Here is a 10,918-nt window from a genome sequence, read left to right on the forward strand (position 1 = left end):
TAAAATCCAATACACAATCTATTCTCAAAATAAAGAAGTCAAAGTTTGGAAAATTGAAAAAATATCAAATGAGAAAAAATAAAAAAATAGATTTAAACATTTATTGTGAAAAACCACTATAAACAAAAAACAGTAAACCATCGATGTGCTAATAAAAGGTTTTTATATTAAAAGTCTAGCAAAAGGAACATTAGAAATTTAGAATGTATGAAAAAATTATTAAGCAGAAACTTATTTTTTGCTGTCAGATTTGCTAAAAATACTGAAACAATATCCATATCCTCTTATTTTTAGTATGGGCTGCAACACCACTCGTACTAGCTTAATAAATAAAACAATAGTTTTAAGCTAAAAACATTAAACTAAAGGATGCTGTATAATACCTTAATGTTAAAGCAATAACAAAGAAGCTGTCGCTTGTGGAAACTAAAGAGTTTTAGAAAAATATTAAAAAACTATACTGTAAACAGAACGACGTGTCTGTTACATCTTTTTATTTTACTAAGTTGTTTTTAAGTATAGTCTATGAGTTTTTTTTTTTTTTGAGTTATTTCACGATTAACTATTTAATAACAATATATATGAAAAGAAATGTAGTGAAAATAAATCAAACATTAAAACTAACTTAACTAGGACAATTTTTGTTTAACATACGGATTATAAACGTTAAACGCAGAAAAAAATTCGAAAGATGTTTCAAGATTAAGATACAATACTTATTTTCGTACATAACCTTTAGTACATCAATAAAAAGATTTTTTTTTAGAACTTATGTTAAGCCTAACGTATGCTACTAAAAATAAATATGTATATTCAATTAAAGCTTCAGTAGTTAAATAAATTAGACTACCGAGAAAACAGTTTATATTTATGTAAAAATAAACTTTAAATTTAAATTAAATTGAACGAAAGCTATTTAATCGAACTTTATGATAAAACACCACTTAATGAGTAAAATAAACCTGTTTAAAAAAAATACAAATTTGACTGAACAAAATTGAATTTGTGACTAACTGCAGCAAGTACACAATTTTATTAATTTGATATTAAGTTATAAGAATTTAACTTTTTTTAAAAAGTAAATTTATTAACTTAAGTTTTTTTAAATTTTGAATTTTATTTTTTAAAAAGATCTTTTTTTATAATTTAGACATAAGTATGAAAATTTTTTTACTTTCAAAAAAACAGTAAATGGGCACAATAAAAACTTAATATAATTTTTTTCTTAAAAGATAATAAAAGTAATGTTAAAATAATTCCGAGCACTATTAGTTTTACATTTTATCAGTAGTTTTAGGTTGTCATTTAAAGTTTTAAATTTTTTTGATAAATTGTTATACAAAAGTTTGTAAATTTATTTCAACAAATTGAATTTTGTATACTTAATGTAATTTTTTGCCAAAACATCAAAAGAAAATGTTACGAAGTTTTTAATTTAGACAAAAATTTCTCAAAGTGGTTCATACTTAGACCACTTCCAAAATTTAGGGGGCTAGAGGAGTTGGGTGTTACTAGTTATTGGTCTTAGGGGGCCATAAATTATCGTTTAAAATTTACACTATGTATTATGGAGTAGTGATAATCGGTCTTAGGCGTGTTTAAAGGTTATTTCGGAATTTACAGTGACTAGATTTTACGGAAAAATTTAAATGTTGCACTAAACCAGGTATTTCAAAAATAAGCCATTAGAAATCTACCGGATCCAAGATCCTGAACCAGAACCGCCCTGAACCGGTCATATTTTGTTTGAAGCCGGAACCGGCCGAATCCTAGTTGAAATTTGGCCTGATTCAGATCTAGATAGTCTGGAAAGACTTTGTTTTCCGCGATCAGCTTCTTTCAGTTTTATATACTTAGATTCTTGTGCTTTGAATATTTAATACATTTATAATTAGTTAAGCCAAACAGACTAATTAAACTTAAGTTAATCAATTATTTATTATAAAAATGCAGGTACATATAGTAGCTTATCAAAAAAGCTTTAAGTTCTCATCTTAATTACAAATATTATTTTATCTACTTTTAGTGAAAATTTGAAACGATTTAGAGTAAAAATTATTTTTATAATTTGATTATAATAAGTTTATGGAGATTTAATAATATTGAAAAGTTAGAGTATTATTTAAAGCGTTTGATAAAACTCAAACGACTCAGTACAGTTTCATTGGCAAAAATAGTAGCAACCATGTAGATTTATAAAACTAATCATATTATTTTTAATATAATTAGTTCATAAAAGTTACATAGTCTTTTCTCCTTAATTAATAATTTCAATTGTATGGAAATTTTTCAACGTAAGTGAGAAATACCCTTTTTAATGCAATTTGTAGTATCTTCAATAAACTTATTAAAAAAAATGCTAAATCGTACAGCACTTCTTCTTTACTAAAACATTTGATTTCAAAACATCAAAGAGATATTTCAGAAGCTAGAAAATCATCATCATCCAATTAAGCGGGCTCGGGTCAAAATTGCACGACGACAAAATTGCACGAAGGGACTAAGTTACACTAAGACAAGTTTGTACGGAGGGACGGCTTTGCAGAAGTAACAGTTTTGCAGGGAGGGTCATTTTTACATGAGAGTAAAAAAAAAACTGGAAAAAAAAGTAACAAATAAAACTGAAAGATAAATAAATAAAAGATAAATCAAAATAACTGACCGAGGGTAAGGATTAGGGGTAACAGTGATAATAAAAGTTAAAACTAAAAAAATAGTTAATAAAAGTTTTTATGTTTTAAATATATAAATTGAATAGAATAAATTAATTAAAAAAAGCTACCGACCAAGGGTAAGAGTTAGGGGTAACAGAGATAGTAAAAACATTAAAAAAAGACAAATAATAACTGATATGAATATAAAGATATAATTATTAAAAAGAAAAAAATAAGTTGATTACTATGTTCGTTATTAAGTAATAAGGTTTATGGGTTTTTTACAATGTTATTTATGGTTGCTTGCAAACAACTGCTACATGGTTTTTCTTTGTTTGGTAGTTCTGTATACTGTAAGCTCAATCTAACAAAACTTAAACTATTAGTTTTTATTTGAATTAAAAATGTATTAAGATACTTTTAATTTAAGGTTTTTTGTTTTTAATTTTTAATTTATAGTTTTTTTCCCAATATTTTTTTCAATTTTTTTACACTTCATTATAGTGAATTTAAATAAAGATTTCGCTTCATTTATATTTCTTCGACTTTGAAGCTAAATCTGAATAAACTTAGTTCTTTTTTTAGTTTTTTATCGTTAAACAAATGTTTTAGATAACTATTACAACTCTAGACAAATATTTTTAATCTAAAAATTATTACTTGTATGAGATTTTACACCTTTTATGCTTAGTGTGAATGTATTTCAAAAAAATTAGCTGTTTTATGTAAAAAAGTTTCAGGTGTTATAATGTTATTATGGTTTCTAAAATTACTAAACTCTAACACTTTCTAATATTAAAAAAACTAAATTCATAAATCGTTTGAAACAATACAGATCTAACTAATAAAAGTTTAGACTTATAATGATTAAAAACATAAAAGCTACAAATTCTAATAACTCCAAGTTAAACTATAAAACACTCTTACTCAAAATAGATGGTTGTTTCTACAAATTGGTGTGAAAAGGTCTAGTTTGTCTCAATATTGTAAGGTACGCATTCTACGTCAAATACGCATTTTGCCAGCAAACCTTTTAGAGATTGAAAATAAATTGAAGGTTATTTAAAAGTTGATCAACTTTAAACGTTGAAAAAAAGTTCCCTTCTAATTTATAATTTTTTTTTTATTTTATAAGTAATAAACAATTGATCAGAACAAGATTCCAGCACTCGCACTTCTTGAAAAGGACTTCTGAATTGTTAGATGCTCTTAAACACAATCAACTCCTTCAAAGTTTTGCATTAATGAAAAATCCAAGGTTAGAAAAAGTAAAATGTAATTAAAAATCAAATAAAACAACTGATTTATTAGTCAAATAATTTTTTTCTGCATCAAGTGTTAAAAATAAAATTTCAAAGTCTGATGAAAACGTATTGTTTAGTGTAATACTTTTAGTAATTTTCTTTGTTTGCTATTATATTTAGTGTCCTAGTAATTATTTGTATTTATAATTGTTCGAAACTAAGTAACTTAATTTAAAAACTAAAGTACTTAAAGTATTTTAAGTATTAATTCAAGTTTTTACTTATTTGCTTTAGTAATCTAGTTGAGTAAACATAACTTTATATCATTAAATAAATTTAGAGACAATTCAACTTTTGAGTCCAATGCAAATATAATATGTAATTTTAATTTTTTTAATCTGTAGTTGCTGTTTTCGAACACTAAAACGAAATGTTAATTAACATTCTTTGTTACAACAAAATACTAAAAGTTATTTAGCTTCAGTAGTATTTATAACAATTGCTGGTATTTTGAAGGGTTATGTTGATGTTACCCATCGACTCTAGCGATTACTTACACCTCAGTTTGGTACAACTTTGTGTAAGTATAATAGTTTTAACAAGCGCTTCGTTAATTTACAAGTGCAACAAAAATAAACATAAATATGTTACTTCTTATTAGATGTTTTACTTTTGAAAATTGTACATGTAAAGCAATATTTCATGAATAAGAATTAAGTTGTATAAAAAGAAAAGGCATAAAACTGTAAAGTTTAAAATATGTTACCTACTTTAACTTTACAGCTATGTATGTACTGTATACAGAAATCGACTATTTGTAATATTTGTTTACATGTTTATTTATTTATTTTTTTATAACTTTGAGATAAAAGAAATGTTAATAGAATAGTAAGAATAAAGAGTAAGAATACATTTTTTAAATCGAGATACATAAATTAAAAAATTATGTTTAAAGGTATGTTAATATAACTAACTACAAAACAATAACAAATTTCAGGAAAAACATATGTTTTTAAAAGAAATAGTGTAGATAAAATTTGTACAAAACCCTGAAGTATCTAGTACTTTCAAAAATATATTGCTTATGCGGGTACGTATACTTGTAGTCCTAGGCCTGTGGTAGGAACTAACTTTAATTGGGGGAAGTCCCTCTTTTTGTGCTAAACGCTTTGAGCGTTTAGCTCTTAGGCTTTTACTGAATTTACCTTACTCATTAGTTTTAACTTAGTAGTTATAAGTATGTAATAAACTTAATATAAATAATGTCTTTAATAAAGTTAGTTTATTGATAATGTGATTTTAATGTGAAAACTAGAAAATAAAAATGATAAAGCAGCCAATATATCAGTAGAATAAAACTGCGAATATAAACATAACAAGTAAACACCAAATTCTACAAATTAAAATGTTCTTAATAATGTTCTTAAAGTGTCTAACACAATCTTAAATACAAAAATAAGTCTTACTAGTAATACTAATAATTATAAAGAGTCTTAATATATGTTGTGCTTCATGCACAACGATGGCTAAACTAAGCACAATATAATAAAATAATGCAAATAAGCATCAGGATCTTATAAAGTTAAAATTATGAAAAAGTTCTTAAGTTCTAATAGTATCTTAAGGTCTAAAACTTTGTGTGCCTTCCGCACGGTCTTGTGGCTGAACTGAGCGCAATAACAAACATTGATAAAGTTTTATTGTGTGATGTTTTGATAAACAATCGTCTAACGCCCTCTGGTGGTCATTTAAAAACAACAAAGTATACATTTTGTTACATACTGTATAATCTTATTAAACAAATAGTTAAACAAGTTTTAAATAGTTGTTTGTATATTTATTTATAGTTCGTAAACAAACTTGAAACTTTTATTTAACAAAATCTAATTCAATTTCTAACTACTAAGTATTTTGTTCTATAATTTTTTTTAGATTTTATACACTTTGTTTAAATAGAAATTTTTAGTTTATTAAAAAATTAAAACTTTTGTTCACAGAAAAAGCAGTATAATTTTTTGCAATTAGCTTCTACAATACATAAAATAACATTACTGCGATAAATACCCTTAGTCACAATTCGGCAGAATAACTATATTTTTCAGGTCTTTTAAATGTAAAGAACAAAAATTTAACCAAAAAAAACCTTAATCATATATTCTCAAATTAAGTAAATTCAATTCGAGTCCTATTTTAAAATAAATAGTAAGTAACAATTTGGACTATATAAAAATGCTTGTTGAACAAAGTAGTTTTTCCTTGAAAAATTAGATTTTTTTTTCTTGCGATCGTATAAAAAAAATTATTAAAGCAGTTTAGATTGAAAGATGAAATAAAATTTAAAGTGTTAGTCAATCATTTTAGTTTAATCAATCATTTCTTTATAATTTAGTTTACACATTTAAAACCCCTTTTTTTTAATAATTACAGTTAATTTTTAGTGTTTTTATTTGTTTCTGATCAAAAGTACATTTTCTAAACTAAGTAAGTTCTACTGTTACTTACAATTTATTACTTAGCTACTTGGTTGACAGTAGTGATGTAACGGACCCACAATTTCGGGTCTAGTCGGACCCGGATCCGGATAGTTTTTTCAAATTAGAATCCGACCGGAACCGGATTTTTTTTTTAAATCGAGATCCGGCCGGAACCGGATCCCGATCTTTTTTTCATATCAAGATCCGGCCGGATTTCAGACAAAAATGGCAATATCCGGCCGGATCCGGACTCGGATAGTGAGAATATAAGTATACTTAAAAAAAAATTATGTTATAATATATATACAGTAGACTACCGCTCAAGTACCCAAATTGAACCCGACCAAAAAGTGCGTACTTAGCACGGGTAGTGCGTATATTATGTTTTGTTAGAGGGAAAGTACCAAATTACATTGTGTTTACCAAACATTTTTAAAACATCAATGTGTGTACATTTAAATTAAATTATGACTTAACTATATTGTATTTGTAAGTTTTTTTTTAGCTTTGTCATCTAGATTTATTTATTTTATAGCAGTAAAGCTCAAATATTATTATTCTTTTCACTTTTCTGCAACCACTACATAAGTATTTAGTTTCTTAACATTTAATAACAGGACTGTCAGAAGTCTCAGGCCACTTAGACTACTCAGGATTACTCACCCTAGTTTAAAAGTTGTGAAAGTTTCAGGCTAACTCAGCAGGTTGGTCATTCTATCTGGAAACAAAAAATAATCTGGAAAAACTTGATGATTAAAAATTTAGGCAAAAAAAACTAAAATTTCTTTAAATTTAAAATTACTTTAAAACTTAAAGTAAAAATATTACTTTAAACTAATAATCAGTAGAACAGCTAGTCATAAGGTTGACAATTTGGTAGTAAAGTTTTTAATTATACAACACATTTAAAGAGTTGCATTTCTGAAATGTTTATTTCATAGTTAAAATGTAAACAAATGCAAATTAGTCACGTGTTCAAAATAAGCCAATCACGGAAGGTGTTTAATTTTAACTGACGAAAATGACTCTTTTTAATTTACCCGGGGTTTGTTTTTGAAAAAATACTTTTCTGTATGCTCTTTTTTACTAACTAGATCCGAATCGGCCGGATCCTGATATCAGACAAAAACGGCAATATCTGATCGGATCCGTACCCGGATAGTGAGTCCGGTACATTACTAGTTGATAGTTAGTTAGATACTTAAATTGATACTTATTTGTGATTTACAAAACGTAAAAAGATATCCAAGTTGTGTGCGACTCGATAACCAAAAGGTTTTTTTCTGCACCAAGTTTTAGGACCAAATTATTTGATCATCTTTTTTTATTTTATAATAATAATATATAGTAAGTAGTAATAGACTATAAAATTACTAGTTTGTTTTTTTTTATATTATACAACAAGTTAACAGACTTATATTTTTTTATTTTTAGGATTAACAAAAACGATTTAAAGACTCGATTAAGTAACTACTTTTCTAAAATATAATAATGAATTAATACAACTGTTAAATTGTATAACACTAAAAAACAGTTGCCTAACAAAAAGTATTTTTATTTCTTGAAGCATCAGTTGTAAAACCGGCCGTGACTAAAATGTTAGCCACCCTTAGTGTAGAATGTTGAAATTTATGTATTATTAAAAAATCTCTTTTATAAAGCACATTTATGTACTTAGTAAAGCAATTAAAAGTACCCTTATCTGTCAAGACGCCCAATATCCATTGACCAATGATCTGTAATCAATTTTTATATATTCTGAAATAAGTATCTCTATTTTGCTGAAAAATGAAGATGAAATTTGCTATTTAGATAAAATGAACTTAATCATAAACTGTTTATCATTGCATGAGTCAAAATGACTTCTATTTTGTTTTTACATATCTGATATTTTTTTTTATGGTAAAAATAAAATCAGTCACTTGCAGGGGCATCACATAGGGTTGAGCATTGGAGCAGATGCTCCAGCTAATAAATAAATAAAAATTAGTTTAATACTACAAATATGTTAACATCTTATTTTGTAGAGATTTTACTAAGCTTTAAGTTGCTTTTTACTGTTTAAAAAAAATGGAATGTTTTTTAAGATATGACAGGTCAAAGTTGGGCTGCATTATAGGTTCCTTATGGGAAGGGACAACTAAAAAAGCAAAAAAAGACAATTCACTTAAACTTTATCTCCTCCTACATTTTTTAAGTAATTTCACATAAAATGATTTCTTAGTTATTAGGTTTTACTCTCTATTTTTTTTTTTTTAAGAAAAATCAATGGTAGCTGTGTTGGCTGGGTGTGAGCAGAGTTGATTTGATCTTAAGTATAGTTTTTGAACAAGCAGTTTTTATTTACCAACTTAATTTTTTTTCTATGTGAGTTTATGATTAAGTATGATTATTATTTTTGATTATTAATTTTTTTTTTTTTAAATAATTGTTGAGTTTGTTAAAGAGTAACAGGGTTTTTGAACAGGTATAATTGAAACTTATTTTGTTTATTTTTATTTTTAAGTGAGATTTATCAACTAATTTTTTATTTATATAAGTAGTTGTTAAGTTTTTTTTCTTATTTTTTGTTTTCTTTTTTAAACACATTTAGTTTTAGAAAAAGAAAATATGTTAGTTATAGCGTTTTCACAACTTCTACCTTTTTGTTCTATTATTGACCTTTTTATTGCATTTTTCAGGGTTGCTCTTGTAGAGAGGGCAACAAGAAAAATGTAAACGTACATGATCATAAAAATTGAAATCTTTGGGAGGAGAGGGTGTGGTGCCCATGGTAGACTATGATTTTCATGGTTAATATTGGCAGTAATGGGTTTAAAAAAGAGTGCATACCATTTTTTTCCTTTAAGAATTTATTTCTTTAATTAGTTTAAGTTAAAAATAAATCATACATTTAACTTAAAATTAGATTTTATCAAAATTTTGAATAAAGCTTATCAAAGTTATTTATACATATATGGTGTGAGGCTTGATGACCAAAAGGTCTTTCTCCACACCAATCAATTGACCATAGTTGTGAGCGTTCACTTTTTTTCTTTTTTTCTTTACAATCTAATCTTTGTACAAAAAAAAAAAGTCACTTTTGGACCTTAATAAACTTTAGGTGAATATATATTTTTTTTGAAAATAAAGATTTTTTTTTAATTTTTCAATTTTAACTTTTTAATAATAAAACTCATAAGTAATGTTTTTTCTTATAATATATGGAACTTTCCTGAATATTTAATGAAGATTGCTTGAATTGAAGAAGCAGATAGATTTTTAGTGATTTTAAAAGTTTTGGAGAAAATTGACTCCAAAAAATTTGTGGTTCATATGTTAGCATTGGAAACTTTTAATAAAAAATAAAATATCTCAAAAGTCAAATTATATTTTTTAAATTTATTAACACTGGCTTGTAGTTTGTGCTTTCATATAAAAGCAAAAGTTGATAAAAAAAAGTATTGAACCCCCCTATGGCCTTATCATCATAAAATAAATTTTTGCCTACAAACAAGTTATTGTAGTTCTAGTATTTTTGTCTCACTAAACTATTCTTAATAAAGATCAAAATAAGGGTTTTTTTGAATACTAATAAATTTTCTGCACTCCCTAATAAAAATACCATTAAACAAAAAAAAAAACCTTGCATCTCCGATCCCTTTGCAACAATGAAATGTGGTGTAATGTAACAAGCAAGTGTGTTATGTCAAATGTTACATTACCTACCCCAAAAATTAAAAAAAATCTAGAAAACAGTTTATATAGACATTTACATATTAATAATCAACACAAGTTAGTTTCAGGGTTGCCAAAAAACCTGGAACTTATGAAATTTTGAACAAAAATAACTAAAAAAACCTCTATGGCCTTAATAAACAATATATTTTTGCACAGCCATTCATCTTTCTTTCTCAAATCAGTATTTATAACAACATTCACACAGTCAGAATCACTACATTGGTGATTCAGGCATCATCTACAAACAATTATATTTTAATGTTTGTATTTAACATATTTTATTTATATCCACAAGAAACAACAAGAGACCAAAATAAAATTCCTGAGGTATCCTAGCATTTAAAGTTTTACTGAAAAACAACATTATTTAAGACGTTACATAGTCATTTAAGTAACTTTAAATTGATAATTATTACAAAAATATTAAATTTTTTATATTAAATTTATGATTAACCTTATTAAAACCTCTGCATGATCAAAAAACACAGCAATTTACTTTTTTTAACAGCCTTGATGATCCTCAACAATCTAAATTATAGTTAACTCAGTAGCAAATTCTTTTAAAACCAGTATTGTTTACAATGCAGTAAATCATATGACAGAAATAACTACTCAGTCTCTCACAAACTAATGACTCAAAAAATTTAGAAAAGGGAGGTAGAAGAGAAATGGGCCTATATTTTTTGACCATTAGGCCACTTTTTAAACCAATTATAAATTGGCACCAACTCATCATGTTTAAGAGATTCTAAAAACTTCACACTCAAAAAATTTGTTTTACAATTAAAAAATATATGGAGAAATAATTTTTGCATCAAGCTTCTCA

Source organism: Thalia democratica, chromosome 5 (genome assembly GCF_965202585.1).
Source record: "Thalia democratica chromosome 5, ktThaDemo2.hap1.1, whole genome shotgun sequence".
In the NCBI taxonomy this organism is placed as follows: Eukaryota; Metazoa; Chordata; class Thaliacea; order Salpida; family Salpidae; genus Thalia; species Thalia democratica.